General features: G+C 37.4%; 1 protein-coding gene across 4 annotated transcripts in view; it reads right to left on the reverse strand.

The window, feature by feature from the left end:
* LOC134213865 (E3 ubiquitin-protein ligase Ufd4) overlaps positions 1-12,292 on the reverse strand; it is a 105,447-nt gene that overhangs the window by 32,563 nt on the left and 60,592 nt on the right. The window lies entirely within an intron of this gene.

Raw genomic sequence — 12,292 nt, forward strand, 5'->3', positions numbered from 1 at the left:
TCAAGAAGGGCGATCTATCGAAGCGGTGTGAGACTCTACCCTGCCTTGGCTTGGCTTCGTTTTTAATGGGGTTATGTAAATTGTATCTGTTTCACACACAGCCACGCTCTTTGTAAGTTCAGCTACACTGACTGACTAGCTGTAGGAATATATTCGAGAGAGGTACGGTCCGCTTCAACCAGCGCTTCAGGGCGGTCTTCTCTCCGCCGCCGTACAGCATCATCGTCACGGCCGAAGCGTAGAGACATTGCAATATCGTATGGCATAGGCAAGATGCTGCGCGAGAGATGGATCTCTCGGATCTGCGCGAATGCATGGGAAAGAGCAGAGGGTGCCGCATGCCACCTTCCAAACAGCTGATGCTACTTTTGGATGCATGCAGCTGTAACGAGCACGAATATGAATACTGGGGCACATAATTTTCACGTTAATGGGAATTTATTTGTTGTACGTACGTTCGGCCAGAACCGCTTTCATGCAGTGCCTATCAAATTATGATCGAGTTTAATTTTGCGTTCGTGATTGATGCTGGTGGTATTTTCTACATACCCATCTAGCATGTATGGCCGCGAAGTGAACTGACCTACTTAAGTAATTTGTCTGACTTGGTACGCGTCCTGATGGCCGTGTGCTAGTCCCATACAAAAATGAGTATTACTTAAGAGGCTTCAATGGATCGTTGTTAATTAATAGGTGAATAACAAACTAATACAAAGGTAACAACAAATGCTCTCATGATATCTGGTTTAGGCATTTGGTATACACTCAACCCTCTTTTTACGTCACTTATAGGGGGGACGTAAACCGAATATGACGTAAAAAGAATTTTTGCTAAAATGTCTAAAACGTCACTTATAGGGGGGACATAAACCGAATATGACGTAAAAAGAATTTTTGCTAAAATGTCTAGTATTTCACTTAATTAATTGATCGTTTCAAATACATTCACTTGCGTCTTAAATGAGGTATTCTAAGATCTCTCCAAATCCAATCATAAGAGATGTTGGAAGATCTCTAAATTGTCTTGGAGTTTGAATCAAATGATCTATCGAATCAACCAAAGCCTTCATGATGTCCCAAGCCATGGTATCAACTCCCCGAACAGCACACTTGTCATACACAAGTTTCTGTGACTTATTTGTGAGCAAATCAAGGCAAATTGGAGTTGCTGCAACCAAATCAGTCAGAACTATCCTGCTCGGGTCAATTATGTCCTCCGAGGATTTGTCTTTCACTTGCGTTTCAATACAAGACATATGAGGTGTAGTAAGACCTCCGAATTGTCCTGGAGTTGGAATCAAATGGTCTTTCGAATCAACCAAGGCTTCCATGGTGTCTCCAGCCTCGGTGTCAATCCAATTTTGTTCACTTGCGTCTTGAATTCTTGCATGTATGAAGATGAAAGATCTCCAAATTGTCCTGGAGTTTGAATCAAATAGTCTACCGAATTTACTGAGGCTTGCATGATGCCCTCAGCCGTGGTATCATCCCAATCATGCCCTCCGAGTATTTGTCTTTCACTTGCGTCTCAAGTCTAGGTATATCAGATGTTTTAAGATCTCCAAATTGTCCTGGAGTTTAAATCAAATGGTCTACCGAATCAACCAAGGCTTCCACGATGTCCCAGCCGCGGTGTCAACCCAATTTTGTCTTCTAAGTATTAGTCTTTCACTCACGTCTCAAATACAGGTCCTGGAAAGGAACGGCAGCTTAAGGCTTATTGAGTTTGGTTTAATAGATCATATAGAGCATGAACCATTTTTAAAAAGAGATAACAGCTCTTCGGTAACGTGGGTATATGTACTTCAAGACCTATATTGTATATATTGTATACAAGTTTGATAAATTTCTTATCATGGCTTGATATGATTCGGGACAGTTTTTACCTCTCTTTTATCGTTGTTTGTTATCCATTGAGAGCGATTTATGCAAATCCTGGTTAACCATTTCAAAAAGAATTTTTTTCACGGAGATTTCACATACGAATTTAGGATTTTCCACTGGATTCTGCCAAATATATAATAGATATAACTAAATAAGCGTTAAAATATTTTTTCCGATGTCCTAGGCCGTCCAAAACAATCTCAAGTACATATCCTTGAATGTATTAGGAAATATGTCTAGAAAAATGTCCTCGTTGGGTCCTGGAACGATTCAAGGTTCCAGGTCATGAAGAACAAACCCACTGAATGAGTTTCAATCCCTTATTCGTGAAAAATCCCGAATTTTATGCCGTCGAACGGCACCAATATGTTCAATTCCGTAAATGTCCTCTTTAGGTTTCCACCGAAACCGGCCCCAGGCCACCGGTCACCTAAAGTTGTCCAAACTCACTTGGAATTACTTGGCATGAGTTCCAGTCGCTTGTTCGTGAAAAATCCCGAATTTTATGCCGTCGAACGGCACCAATATGTTCAATTCCGTAAATGTCCTTATTGGGTTCCCAACGGAACCGGCTCCAAGTTGGCCACTTGAGGGTGACCAAACTCATTTGAAGTACTCAGCATGAGCTCCATTAGCTTATTCGTTGAAAAACATGAATTATAAGCCGTCGAACGGCACCAATATGATCTATTCCGTATGTCCTTTTTGGGTTCCCACCAGAACCGCCTCCAGGTTGGCTACCTGAAGGTGACCAAACTCACTTGGAATTTTGATATTATAACCTTCTTTAAGCTATCGAACGGCACCAATATGTTCAATTCTCGCTTAACTTTTCAAAAGGTCCTAAGTAACATTTTTTTCATGAATTAATTTGAGTACTGCAATCAAAAGGTTTCATGTTGTTCTGTTGATTGCGCTATTCAAATTAATTCATGAAAAAAATGTTACTTAGGTCCTTTTGAAAAGTTAAGCGAGAATTCTGTAAATGTCCTCATTGGGCTCCCACCGGAACCGGCTCCAGGTTAACCACCTGAAGGTGATCAAACACACTTAAAAGTATACGACATGAGCTCCTTTTGCTTTTATGAGTTAATTCCAGACATTTGGGCATTCAATCGGCTTCAATATATCCATTTTCCATTTTGGAAGTAGCGTAGCAATCTTTGCTCAACCTCATACTTTTTTTGAGCGCGTGCAAGTTGTCACATCACGATATCGACTGTATTACATCTCGAGGGTCGACTGTATTGCCGACCCTTCTTGGTTCTTCAAACGCCCGAACCGTGAACGCCCGAATGGTCATTGCTAGACACAGACATTGCATCGCCTTAGTTATTGCGCATCTGGTAGATATCTTAACTCAAGATCATTTTGGAGGACCTCGGACATCTGATTTTCAAAAGAAATTAGGATCATATGCGTTTTGAACTGGATTGGGTACATGCTAACGATGATAACATTGCAAAAGTCATGATTGATCTAGTAGATACTATGAACTGAACTCGAGAACGTTTTGGAGTATCATGAACACCTCGTTTTAATGGAAAGTGTGTTTACATTTTGCGCATATGCCTATTGGACCGGATTGGGTATATGCCAATGAGGAGGACATTGCAAAAGCTTTGGTTGATCGTGTAGATACTTTGGGTTGAACTTGAGAACGCTTTGGAGTACCTTGAACATCACGTATTCAAAATAGTGGGTTTGCATAGTGCACATATGCTTATTGAACAAGACTAGGTACATATCGATGTTGAGGACATTGCAAAAAGCCTTGGTTGATCTGAACTTAGGAACGTTTTGGAGTACCTTGAACATCTCGAATTCAAGAAAATTGGGTTCACATGATGCGTATATGCCTGTCGAACCAGATTGGATATATGCTGATGATAAGAACTTTGCGTAAGCCTTGGTTGATCTGGTAGATACTTTGGTATGAACTTAGGAACGTTTTGGAGTACCTTGAGCATTTCGTATTCCTGAAAATTGATAACTGTCTCAACGATCAGGATGACTTAACTTGATTGAGTGTATATAATCATCAAACAATGTGGTATAGGATCCAAACATTTCAGATTCATCTACTTGCTCTCAGAAGCGAAATCTTTCCAAGGTTTTGGATACCTGGGTCTTCATGGTATAGTCAAACTTGATCTCTGATATTTTTCCTGTAAAGCTGACATTCTGATGAACATTTTTGCTGAAGAAAATGGGAACCGAGCTCGCTTCTGTGATTTTTCACAGCCAGTCTAAAACGCTGGGTATATGTATATGACCCATCCGTCCTGGAATGGTTAACCCTCTAATGCCCATGACCGCCTTTAGACGGGGTATTAATTTTTATTTGTAATTTTTAATAGATCAGATTTTGAAAAGTTTTTGATGTTAATCAACAATATAAATGCATGTTTAAATGTGGTTTAAAATCAATTTTCAAACTTCTACACATTTATAAAAAAATATTGAAACTTGAGTAATATTTTGTTCCTCCGTATTTTTTGCTCGTATACCTTTGAATGAAATATTTGTAGTTTAGTATTTTTCTATAAATAACGTTATTATAACCTTATATTTATATATATGCAACTCGTTACACACGGAAAATAAAAAAATTAGCTCTGTAAATATAAAAAATTGCAATAAGTCAGCATTGTAAAGGTTTTTTAAACTCTAAACATGTTGAAAAATCAAAAAAGATTAATATATTCAAAAAAATATTTTATTGGACAAAAAAGCTTGAAAAACAAAATTCAAAAAAAAAAAATTAAGAATGAAATTGATAAAAAAAAGCGAATTAATTTTTTTTAATGTCTAAACCGTGTTTTTTATATCGATATCGAGAAAGAGAAATAGTGATTTTGAGCGAAATTAAAAATTTTGATTGTAGAGGGTTAAAGTAATTTATTTATAGTAAAGTACATTAATTGCACTCAGCGAAAACTTGTTGTGAGTTACTTATCTTGAGTAGAATTATTTCCTACTTCTAGCCCGTGATAGGGTTGAGAACCTGCCATGAGTGTCTCTCTCAGGCTACCAAGGGTCGTAAATACAGTGAATGTTCAAGGCTCTATTAGAAAACCCTCACTTTACTAATGCCTTTAAAACCGAAATAGTTGCATTGTTTTTTTTTTTTGGTTTAGAATCTTTTTTTTGTCCTCTAAGTTTATTAGTTCTGTGTTTTGTCATTTTGCTGCGTTCATTTTGTTTGTCTGATATGAAACTTCAAGTCGTCTAATTGTACAAGTTGCTTTTTGGTTGTTACTTTTCGGTAGAACCTACTAATTTTTTACGGCCCTGTTCAATTTGTAAAAAAAAGTTTAATCAATGAAGTCGTTATAAGATAGTATGATATAATTGTATAATACTAAAGACACTATAAACAAAGACAGGAAATGTTAAAAAATAATCGCGCGTTTGGCAAAGTTTATGTTAGACTTCAAGAATTTCTCTCAAGAGTTGCTATGAAAAATCCGCCAGGATTTCCTCCAGATGTTCCTCTCGAAATTCCTCCAGAAGTTCCACCGAATTATTTTGAAGGTTGTTTGGGAGAAATCTCCGGTGGAACTCCTGGAGAACTTTTGATGGAATTTTTGGAAGAATTTCCGGGGGAACTCCTGTAGGTTTTATTTCTGAGGAATTTGTGAAGGAACTTGTTGTATTTTTCGGACAAAAATTTCTGGAGCAATTTGATGAAATATTTTTGAAGCAGTTTTTGTAGTAATTTTTTGCCTTTCTCGTATACTGCCCATGATCGCATATTTGTAACTCTCGCATTTTTGTTCATTTTGTTAAAAGCCTGTGAATCGTCCGGAAAGCTCAATTTTCTGCAACTAATCTCACAACAGTAAAATAGGCTTTACAATTTAGCATTAAGCTGTCTGTGGTAAGCTGGAAATGACTGAGTTTGTGGGGAGGATTAACTAACGATTTAAAAAATGTGCAAATGTATGGGATCATGGGCAGTATACTAAGTATACGGAAAGGCTATATGATCACTCCAAAACCAAACTTTTGATAGAAGGCTCGGAGACCCATAGTAGTGGTATATACCAATCGAAATAAGGTAATATGTATGTTATGTGTGTATGTGTACAAAATTTTGTAGCCACACTGTTTGGAGCTTAGCCTTGGCCAAATAACATCAAGTTCCATTTGACGGGGAATCCTGTCCCATTATTTGCTATTGAAAATTGACCAGTTTGGACAATGGGATCAGAAGTTTTGCCAAAATACAATTTTTTATGCACAAAACACGCTAAAACACTTACTCATATTTTTTATATAATTTTTTAAGGAGCTGCTGGTGAACTCTCCTTAGGAACTCTTGGAGGAATTGGCGGAGAAATTATTCGATTAATTTGCAGAAGAGCTCCTGGAGGAATTTCGGGATAAATTCCAGAAACAACTCATGGCGGACTTTCCATACGAACTCTTGGAGAGGAAGGAATTGAAGGAATTTCCGTAGGAACACCTGAGAGAATTACCGAAAGAACTCTTGAAGGATTTCCGGAGCAATTTTAAAAAAGAACTTCTGGAAGAATTTCCGGAAGAACTTTTGGAATAATTTTGGTGGGAATTTTGGAAAAAAAACTCCTAGAAGAATTTGCAGAAGTATTTTCGAAGAATAATTTGGAATAGTTTCTGGAGGAATTTCGGGCGGAATTTCTGTAGGAGCTCTTGGCAAACTTTCCGTATGAACTCTCGTAGGGATTTCCGGTAAAATTCCTGTAAAATTAAGGAAGGAATTTCTAGAGGATTTTGTTGGAACTGAGTAATTTGTTTTTGAAATTGAGTAAATTCCGGAAAAAAAAACTCCTGGAGAAATTTTGAGAGAAACTCGAAGAGAGAAACTTGAAGAAATTTCCAGGGGAAGTCATGGGTGAACTTTCGAAGGAACTCCTTGATGAATTTCCAAAAGAACTCGTAAAGGAATTTCTGGAGGAACTCCTGGAGGAAATCCAGGAGAAATTTCTAGAAGAACTTCTGGAGAAATTCACGAAGAATCTACTGGAGGTACGTTTTGCCTTTCTCGTACAACAAAGTTGTACCGAAAGGCTATCATTTCACTCTGAAAACGAACTTTTTACAGGAACATCTGATAGTAAAGTTTCTTATACCATTCGACTCAGTTTGATGAATCGAGGTGATGTCTGTGTGTGTATGTATGTGTGTGTGTATGTTTGTGTGTCTGTATGGTCACTTTTTCAACTTCAAAAACTCACACGATTTTCATGTACTTAGACTTAACTGATTTTATCGCAACAAGTTGCATTCCGCAGAGCCATTCTTCTAATTACATGCTATTTAATTTGATCAAGATTGATTAATGCGTTCGCAGCTGACAAGGAAAATGGTTTAGGCAGTTTTCCATTTTTTCCCATATAATCGGGACTACGAGCATTGAGCAGCTACCATGCTGTAATATATATTACGTTTGCTCGATGGGTTAGAAACCTTGCTACGGCAATATCGATAACGCTAACGCAACGAGCAAAGCTTTTCAAAGCTTGCAATAAGGCTATCTGACGTTTATCATCTTTCTCTTGCACGCGCACAGACGGGATACGGTTTGTTTTCATACGGAAACGCTTCCGAAGCGTTTCCGTATGAAAACAAATCCTATCCTTCCCGTGCGCGTACAAGAGAAAGATGATCAAACGTCAGCAAGCTCTATGTGGAACGTGTTGAACACGAAAACTAATCGACGAACAACGTACGCGCTTTTAAGTGTAGAGCCGACTCGATGATGTTTATTGCCATTATACTTTATCGGAGCATTCGCACCAACACAGTTGTAAGTTTCATCGTTGGCAACAGAAATTGCACTCGATAACGACACGATTAACCCACCCTCAGTATATCTTGATTTAATCGAGAAAGGCATCGTCACCGCTAGGTGGATTAATTTGGGTTTTTGTAGTAATTTTCGGAGAAACTCCTGGAGGAATTTTTGAAAGAGAACAGGGCAGCTTTCCGTAGGAACTTTTGGAGGAATTTTCGGAGAAAAATCTATCTGGATCAACATCTGGAGGAACTCCAGAGGTAATGGTCGTAGGATTTCCTCGATGATTTTCCGGAGGAAATGCTTGCTGAATTTTCGTAGGGGCACCTTGCGGAATTTTCGGAGGATATGTTGAGGGATTTTCTGATCCATGTTATTTTTTTTAATGTGCAATTTAATTATGATATTTTGAAACATGAAAAAATAATTTATCTATTTGATGAAATTAAAAACAATTTCTTTATATTTTACAAACCATGAACGACACCGAACGAGAAACAGTTTAATTGATCTAGTCAAAAAATAATTCGACTAATCTAATCTAAATCGGACGACTACGGAGGGCCGGGCACGCAGTCGGACAGTAATCCGATGAAAATGGTTCTCGACAGCGATCCGACGGGCGAGGTGCGCCGCGAGCAAGGTGGATCGATCAAGTGGAAGACGATTCACTGCACCAAAAGGTGATAATAATTTTGACCTGATGATTGGATAAATATTCTTCATGAAGGTACATAAAAGTTTAAAATATTTTTTCGACCCATGTGTGCCGTATTCCCCAAATACCCATAAAACTGCAGTGTCAGCATCGTGCACAGTGAATGGTCGACGATCTTTGTCTACACCGCTACCAACCCGTATAAGTTATGTGTGAATCACTGTTTACTATTATTACTTGCTCGGCGTCCACAGTTTTGCGTGTTGTGGCGTCTTTATTTCGCTCTGTTTGCGTCCTATGTGCGATACCCTGGCGCTGCACAGTGGGAATAAAAGGGCCCGTAACAGTACTTATTTAGATGCCGCTATTTTAGAGGTCCGGAAAAGACCCATTCTTATGTAAAAAAATCCGAGGAATCGATTGGTGATATTTTCACTGCAGACAAACCATAGGAAAGGGCCATTTTGCCCGATTTTCCCCAAAATACACCATAAAAACGAATTATTGAACGGAAAATCTTATTTGCCGCTCTCGGAGAGGACTCAAATATTACTCAAATGTTGATAGAATATTGGTGAAATGGATTGCATTGAATTCTGTGCGTGACATAACTCAAAATTAGCCTATTTTGCCCGATTCTCCTCTAAACTCATGATTTAGGAAATAAAAGCTTCTGGAAAGTAATTTCTAGCGTTTAAAACGATCTTTGCTGGTGAAAATCCATTTAAAATACATGCAGACAGATATATTCTAATCGTTTCGTGATTAAAGATTTACGAAATAGTCTATTTTGCCCGATTTTCCCCAAAATACACCATAAAAACGAATTATTCAACGGAAAATCTTATTTGCCGCTCCCGGAGAGGACTCAAATATTACTCAAATGTTGATAGAATATTGGTGAAATGGATTACATTGAATTCTGTGCGTGACATAACTCAAAATTAGCCTATTTTGCCCGATTCTCCTCTAAACTCATGATTTAGGAAATAAAAGCTTCTGGAAAGTAATTTCTCGCGTTTAAAATGATCGTTGCTGGTGCAAATCCATTCAAAATACATGCAGACAGATATATTCTAATCGTTTCGTGATTAAAGATTTACGAAATAGTCTGTTTTGCCCGATTTTCCCCAAAATACACCATAGAAACGAATTATTCAACGGAAAATCTTATTTGCCGCTCCCGAAAAGTACTCAAATATTACTCAAATGTTGATAGAATATTGGTGAAATGGATTGCATTGAATTCTGTGCGTGACATAACTCATAATTAGCCTATTTTGCCCGATTCTCCCCTAAACTCATGATTTAGGAAATAAAAGCTTCTGGAAAGTAATTTCTCGCGTTTAAAATGATCTTTGCTGGTGCAAATCCATTCAAAATACATGCAGACAGATATATTGCGTGACATAACTCATAATTAGCCTATTTTGCCCGATTCTCCCAAACTCATGATTTAGGAAATAAAAGCTTCTGGAAAGTAATTTCTCGCGTTTAAAATTATCTTTGCTGATACAAATCTATTCAAGATACATGCAAACAGAATAATCTAAACGTTTCGTGATTGAAGATTTACGAAATGGATCATTTTGCCCGTTTTTTTTTCTAGCTGATTTTATCGGATAACACTATGGGAATCCGGAACTCCTATAAAAGCTCGTTTTTTGAAGTGATCCTCTAGCCTTTCGGAACAACTTTGTTATATTATAAAGGCAATAATACGAAAATCTTTCATTTTTTACACATCTAAAGATGTCAATCATTTCATATTTTTTATCTGAAACCGAGTGTGAAACAAAGCATTATCTGTTGTGTAAAAGTTGGATATGTCATTCATGCCATTCATTAACATGCCTGTTCCCATATCAGTATTAAAGAAAATCGTATTTCAAGCTCTATCTGGTAAAAGGGCGAATGTCGCAAGAGAGGATTCTCTTCGTCCATTTCCCCTTTTTTAAATATAATGACAAGCAGTGAATTTCTTAGCGGTTTATCACCTCAGAATGCAAGTTCTTATTGTTTTCTTTCGTTACTCCTAAGCCTCCGAGCTTCTGGTGAAGCATTCGCCAAAAAATGTTTGAAAAACACCGGTAGGACGAAACGGGATTGCGTTGAAGCATCCTTGTTACTGAAAACGCGTGTTGGGCTGAGCAAACGTAAATATGTGGCAGTGGCGAAATTCACGAGGCAGATCTATGGTGAGAAGATCCTATCTACTTGGCCCAAGATCATGGAGCACCGGAGTACAATAACGCCAACGATTTCTCACCCTGCAAAAATTGATTGACTATTTCGTAAATCTTTAATCACGAAACGATTAGTATATGTCTGTCTGCATGTATTTTGAATAGATTTGCACCAGCAAAGATCATTTTAAACGCGAGAAATTACGTTCCAGAAATTACTTTCATATTTCCTAAATCATGAGTTTAGGGGAGAATCGGGCAAAATAGGCTAATTTTGAGTTATGTCTCGCTCAGAATTCAATGCAATCCATTTCACCAATATTCTATCAACATTTGAGTAATATTTGAGTCCTCTCCGAGAGCGGCAAATAAGATTTTCCGTTGAATAATTCGTTTTTATGGTGTATTTTGGGGAAAATCGGGCAAAATAGACTATTTCATAAATCTTTAATCACGAAACGATTAGAATATGTCCGTCTGCATGTATTTTGAATAGATTTTCACCAGCAAAGATCATTTTAAACGCGAGAAATTACTTTCCAGAAGCTTTTATTTCCTAAATCATTAGTTTAGGGGAGAATCGGGCAAAATAGGCTAATTTTGAGTTATGTCTCGCTCAGAATTCAATGCAATCCATTTCACCAATATTCTTTCAACATTTGAGTAATATTTGAGTCCTCTCCGAGAGCGGCAAATAAGATTTTCCGTTGAATAATTCGTTTTTATGGTGTATTTTAGGGAAAATCGGGCAAAATAGACTATTTCGTAAATCTTTAATCACGAAACGATTAGAATATGTCCGTCTGCATGTATTTTGAATAGATTTTCACCAGCAAAGATCATTTTAAACGCGAGAAATTACTTTCCAGAAGCTTTTATTTCCTAAATCATTAGTTTAGGGGAGAATCGGGCAAAATAGGCTAATTTTGAGTTATGTCTCGCTCAGAATTCAATGCAATCCATTTCACCAATATTCTTTCAACATTTGAGTAATATTTGAGTCCTCTCCGGGAGCGTCAAATAAGATTTTCCGTTGAATAATTCGTTTCTATGGTGTATTTTAGGGAAAATCGGGCAAAATAGACTATTTCGTAAATCTTTAATCACGAAACGATTAGAATATGTCCGTCTGCATGTATTTTGAATAGATTTTCACCAGCAAAGATCATTTTAAACGCGAGAAATTACTTTCCAGAAGCTTTTATTTCCTAAATCATTAGTTTAGGGGAGAATCGGGCAAAATAGGCTAATTTTGAGTTATGTCTCGCTCAGAATTCAATGCAATCCATTTCACCAATATTCTTTCAACATTTGAGTAATATTTGAGTCCTCTCCGAGAGCGGCAAATAAGATTTTCCGTTGAATAATTCGTTTTTATGGTGTATTTTGGGGAAAATCGGGCAAAATAGACTATTTCGTAAATCTTTAGTCACGAAACGATTAGAATATATCCGTCTGTATGTATTTTGAATAGATTTGCACCAGCAAAGATCATTTTAAACGCGAGAAATTACTTTCCAGAAGCTTTAATTTCCTAAATCATGAGTTTAGGGGAGAATCGGGCAAAATAGGCTAATTTTGAGTTATGTCACGCACAGAATTCAATGCAATCCATTTTACCAATATTCTATCAACATTTGAGTAATATTTGAGTCCTCTCTGAGAGCGACAAATAAGATTTTCCGTTCAATAATTTGTTTTTATGGTGTATTTTGGGGAAAATCGGGCAAAATGGGCCCTTTCCTATGGTTTGTCTGCAGTAAAAATATCACCAATCGATTC

The sequence above is a fragment of the Armigeres subalbatus genome, chromosome 2, assembly GCF_024139115.2.
Source record: "Armigeres subalbatus isolate Guangzhou_Male chromosome 2, GZ_Asu_2, whole genome shotgun sequence".
Lineage (NCBI taxonomy): Eukaryota > Metazoa > Arthropoda > Insecta > Diptera > Culicidae > Armigeres > Armigeres subalbatus.